Raw genomic sequence first — 6000 nt, 5'->3', positions numbered from 1 at the left:
CTTTTTTTTTTTTTTTTTTTTTTTTTTTTTGAGACGGAGTTTCACTCATGTTACCCAGGCTGGAGTGCAATGGCGCGATCTCGGCTCACCGCAACCTCCGCCTCCTGGGTTCAGGCATTTCTCCTGCCTCAGCCTCCTGAGTAGCTGGGATTACAGGTACGCACCACCATGCCCAGCTAATTTTTTGTATTTTTTTTTAGTAGAGACGAGGTTTCACCATGTTGACCAGGATGGTCTCTATCTCTTGACCTCGTGATCCACCCGCCTTGGCCTCCCAAAGTGCTGGGATTACAGGCTTGAGCCACCGCGCCCGGCCGCGTATTTCATTTTTTTAATGTACCCATTATGTAACCAGTACCTTATTAATTACCTTATTAATTTAGATTGTTTCCATATTGTGACAATATTATTGCTGGGCACATGGCTGACACCTGTAATCCCAACACTTTGGGAGGCCAAGGCAGGAGGATCACTGGAGCCCAGGAATTTGAGACCACACTGGACAACATAGTGAGACCTTGTCTCTACTAAAAATAAAAAAAATTAGCCAGGTATGGTGGCATGCTGCCTGTCATCCCAGCTACTCTGGAGACTGAGACAGGAGGATTGCTTGAGCCTAGGAGATCAAGGCTGCAGTGAGCTGTAATCATGCCACTGCACTCCAGTTTGGGCAATAGAGCCAGACTCTGTCTGAAAAAAAAAAAAAACCCAGTATTATAAACATCCTTAAAGTTTTTTGTACTCTTGTCCATTTATTTCCTTAGGATAAATTTGGAGTTGTTGTATCAAAGTATATAGCCTACATTTTGCGAGATAATGTAAAACAGACATCTAGAAAGGTCTTCGTTATAGATACCCACCAGCAGTGTGGGAGAGAACCCATTTCCTCCTGACACTGGATGTGATGAGCATTCTAGGTCTTTTTCAGTCTCATTGACAAAACAACTCATTGTCTCAAATTTACAAGTATTTTCGTGTTTTATTTATCATTGGTGGTTCAGTATTTTTCATATCCGTTGTCCATTTTTGAGTTTTCTTTCTGTACTTCTTTATTAAAGACTAAGCATGTTGACTCTTTTTCGGAATTATTTGTTAGGAATTTTTTTTTCTGGTTTCTCGGGGGTGGTTTGCTCTGTAAAATTTTTTATTTTTTGGCGACCAAGTTTAGCAAATGATTTCTTTATACCTTCTAAAGTATTGTGCTTTGAAGGTCCTTCTCTATCTAAAAACTACCCTAACTTTTAACATCAAATGTGGAGTGCCGGAACGCAGGTCCACGCGTTTGGTTGTCCGTGTGTCCAGCCTTTACCCATGCAGCTTTCAGTCATGGCCTCTGGTCAGGCACAGCTCAGAAAGCCAGCCCCTGACTTCAAGGCCACTGCCCTGGTGGATGGTCTTAGAGGGGGCGAAGCTGTCAACTACAAAGGGAAATACATCATCCTCTTTTTCTACCCTCTGGACTTCACTTTTCTGTGGCCCACGGAGATCATAGTGTTCAGCGACCATGCCGAGGATTTCCGTAAGCTGGGCTATGAAGTGCTGGGCATCTCGATGGACTCAGTTCACCCACCTGGCTTGGATCATCTACAGCCCCTGGAAGGAAGGAGGCTTGGGCCCCCTGAGCATCCCCTGCCTACTGACATGACAGGAAGCTTGTCTGAGGATTATAGCATTCTGAAAACAGATGAGGGCATTGCCTACCAGGGCCTCTTTATCATCGATGGCAGAGGTGACCTTTGCCAGATCACTGTTAATGATTTGCCTGTGGTGTGCTCTGTGGATGAGGCTCTGTGACTGGTCCAGGCCTTCCAGTACACGGACGAGCACGGGGAAATTTGTCCCACTGGCTAGAAGCCTGGCAGCGACGATCAAGCCCAGTGTGGATGACAGGGAATACCTCTCCAAACACAACTAGGCTGGCCGATGGATAGTGAGCTTGTGCCCCTACCTGGGTACCCTGTGCTGACCCAGGAAAGGCCAGACCTGCCCCTTCAATCTCCACAGTCTGGGACCCTGGAGGGCTAGGCCAAGGCCTTTTCCTGCTTCCACCTGGATAGTTTTTTACACACTTTATATGTAAAACATGTAAATTTTACACATTTTTGTCATTTGTTTTGGCATAGTGTGAGGTAGGAATCTAAATTTATTTTATAAATAGTTAACCAATTTTCTCAATGTCATTTTATGTATTATACTTTTTTCTACTAATTTGAAAGTCTACTTTTATAATATGTGAAATATCCATAATATGCATTGGTTTATTTCTGAACTCTTCTGTTAGATCCCTGAATCCCTGTTCCTATGCCAGTGGCTCATTCTTTTAATGACGGGAGCCATATAGTATATTCTAGACTCTGATAGTTAAGCGCCTGCCTACTCTACTGTACTTCTGTTTCAAACATTTCTGGGCCATCCATTCTGCCAGATGAACTTGAACATCATTTTGTCAAATTCCAGAATAAAAACTCCATTGAGAGTTTAATTAGATAATAGATGTGAGTGAGCATTCTGGTCTAGTGCTGTTTTGAACGGCAGTGCCTGTAGTGTGTCATCACAAAGCATACGTGTTTGATGCTGCTTTCTGAGGGTTGCTGTTTCTCACGTTTAGAGAGTGCTGTTCCACTCCAGTTTACTTTGTATTTTTATTAGAAATGAATGTTGAATGTTGTCAAATACTTTTTTTTGGATCTATCAACATGTCATAGCTGTTTTTAACCCATAAGTATAATTGAATTAATGCCTAGGTTTCTTATTGAATATTAGCCCTGAATTTCTAAAATAATCCCTACTTGATCATTGTAAACTCTTGGATTTCATGTTTACTGTTTGTTTGGAATTTTTGTGTCGCTGCTTTTAAGTGAAACTGTCCTGAATTTTCTATACTACCTTTGCCATCTTTTGGTGTCAGAATTATATTAGCCTCATAAAATAAACTGGAAGGCCAGGCACGGTGGCTCACACCTATAATCCCAGCACTTTGGGAGCCCGAGGCGGGTGGATCACCTGAGGTCAGGAGTTTGAGACCAGCCTGGGCAACATGGTGAAAGGCTGTCTCTACTAAAAATACAAAAATAAGCCAGATGTGGTGGCGTGCACCTGTAATTCCAGCTACCCAGGAGGCTGAGGCAGGAGAATCGCTGGAATCTGGGAAGCAGAGGCTGCAGTGAACCAAGATCACGCCACTGCACTCCAGCCTGGGCAACAGAGCAAGACTCTGTCACAAAAATAAATAAATAAACATATAAAATAAAATAAACTGGAAAATAGTCTTCCTTTTCCTGTTTTCTACAAGTTTATTAGATCAGGAATTATTTTTTCTTTGCAGTCTTGCCAGAACTTAGTGGTATGACCACTTCACCCTTATTCCTTTTTTTGGTTTTTGTTCTTTGACTGCCTTTTTGCATAGTTTTGATCAATTTATTGGTTTTCTAAGTCTTGGGACAATTTTTAAAGTCATTTACAATTTTTTTTTTTTTTTTTTGAGATGAAGTCTAACACTATCCCCGAGCTCGAACACAATGACACAATCTCAGCTCACTGCAATCTCTGTCTCCCAGGTTCATGCGATATTCCTGCCTCATCCTCTCTAGTAGCTGGGATTACAGATGCATACCACCACATTTGGCTTGGCAAATTTTTTGTATTTTTAGTAGAAATGTGGTTTCACTATGTTGGCCAGACTGGTCTCAAACTCCTGACCTCGTGATCTGCCTGCCTCAGCCTCCCAAAGTGCTGGGATTACAGGTGTGAGCCACCAAGCCCGGCCCATTTATAATTTTTTTAGAAATCATTTCATTCAGGAGGCTGAGGCAGGAGAATTGCCTGAACCCAGGAGGCGGAGGTTGCGGTGAGCCGAGATTGTGCCATTGCGCTCCAGCCTGGGTAACAAGAGCGAAACTCCGTCTCAAAAAATAAAAAATAAAAAAAATAAATAAAATAAAAAAAAAAAGAAATCATTTCATTCATATCTATTATGCTAGAATTGTATGAAAACATTCTCTTACAGCTTTCAAAAAATCTCACTGTTCTCATTTATAATGTGTATTTGCTAAATATTGATCATGCTTAGTAGAAATTTGTCTGCTTTGTTGAACTTTGACAAACCAGTGCTCTTATTTATCACTTCTACTTTGGTAGTAGGGCTTTATTTGCTTTCTAATCCATTAATTTTTGCTTTGGGTATTAATTCTTTCTCATCTTTCTATTGTTGGGTTTTTTGGCTGAATTTTTTTAGATTTGGTTTTTTATTATAAAAGAAATGCTTGCTTGTTGAAAAAGTTGGTACCACAGTGTATAATGTGAAAAGAGAAGTTCAACCTCCTCTTCTCACCCCACCCTCCACCCCTGCCCCAGTCCCTCTCCCTTTCCCACAGGTAATGGTAAAGATTCTGGGGGAAATCTTTCTAGAAGCTTTTCTACTTTTTCTATGCATTATTTACACATAAGTTTTGTTTTAAATTAAATTTTTTCTGGTCTTCTATTACTGTGTAACAAGTCAGCAGCACTTAAACAATAGCAATCACTGTATCTTTCACAGCTGGGGGCTGACTGGGTTCAGCTGTTTTGTTCTTGTTCAAGAGCTCATGAGATTATAGTCAGATGGTGGCTGGGGCTGGAATCACCTGAAGGTTTGCTGTCTCCCACGTCTGTCTGCTGTGCTGAGAAGACCAAGGAGCTGGAGGCTGGAATGGCAGGGGTTTCTTGGACATCTGTATCTTTACATGGTCTCCAGCATTGTGGCATCAGGGCAGCCAAGACTTTTTACATGAAAGCCCAGAACTTCAAATGCATATGCCTCAAGAGAAAGAGCTGGGTGGAAGGTATATTTTTCCCCCCCCCTTTTTTTTTTTTTTTTTAAAGACGGGGTTTTACCATGTTGGCCAGTCTCATCTTAAACTCCCGACCTCAGGTGATCCGCCCACCTTGGCCTCCAAAGTCTTGGATTACAGGCGTGAGCCACCATGCCTGGCCTATGTATTACCCTTTTTAACCTAGCTGCCGAAGTCACACAGCATCATTTCTGCTGCATTTTACTCATCAAGACAGGCACTTAGGCCTCCCGGAGTCGAAAGTTGGAAATATAGTTGCCTTTTGTTAGGTGTGTCAGAGAGGTTCCAGACATGTTAGAACCATTACACATAGCCTTGGTTGCAACATAAGTAGAATTACTACAATGAGGTTGTACATATTATTCGTTTACTTGAAATTGTATCCTTGAGTTTTGTTGGATATCTTTTGTTTTATTGTGTGTGTGAGACAGTGTCTCCCTCTGTCAGTCAGATTGGAGTGCAGTGGCATGATCTCAGCTCACTGCAGCCTCAACCTTCAGGGCTTAGGCAATCCTCCCACCTCCACCTCTCAAGTAGCTAGGACTACAGGCATGTACCACTGCATCTGGCTAATTTTTGTATTTTTGTAGACATGGAGTCTCACTGTGTTGCCCAGGCTGGTCTTGAACTTCTGAGCTCAAGCCATCCACCCATCTCAGACTCCCAGCATGCTGGGAGTAGAGGCATGAGTCACTGTGCCCAGCTTTTCTATATTACCACACATGCCTCCACTGCATTCTTTGTTAATAGTTGCATAGGTTCTGTGATATGGCTGTAACATGATTGATTTCAACTATTGATGAACATTAGGGCACCCGGTTTTCCTGTATTTCAGATAAGAATGACCTCGTTTACTCATTCTCAAGTGCTTTATTTCTTGACAAAGCTGTTGATGTTTAGATGTGTAAGGGGTCTTGGTTCTCCAACTAGTGAGTGGAGAATTTTCCTGAAATACTTTTTAGACCATTTTACCAAGATTTGGGGGAAGAAAGACTCAGAAATGTCAGCTAAGGTCACCACTTTAGAGATCCAGATATTTTTTCTTATTATAATTACTTTGTACACAAATAATTTTGTTGATCTTTGTAAACAATTCGATTAGTGAATAAACAGAGAAAACTAAACTAGGTCGTGAAATTTCAGAATATTCTGTGAAATCTGATATCTACTA

At 41.6% G+C, this 6000-nt stretch overlaps 1 protein-coding gene and 1 pseudogene across 3 annotated transcripts in view; both read left to right on the top strand.

Moving 5' to 3' along the window:
* The window catches only part of LOC116544283 (RUN and FYVE domain-containing protein 1), a 46789-nt gene that overhangs the window by 5426 nt on the left and 35363 nt on the right, over window positions 1–6000 (top strand). The window lies entirely within an intron of this gene.
* Window positions 643–3047, top strand: LOC116544286 (annotated as a pseudogene).

This window comes from Sapajus apella, unplaced genomic scaffold, assembly GCF_009761245.1.
Source record: "Sapajus apella isolate SASKATOON/1434 unplaced genomic scaffold, GSC_monkey_1.0 scaffold211, whole genome shotgun sequence".
Classification (NCBI taxonomy): Eukaryota; Metazoa; Chordata; class Mammalia; order Primates; family Cebidae; genus Sapajus; species Sapajus apella.
This window is presented reverse-complemented; position numbering and strand designations above follow the sequence as displayed.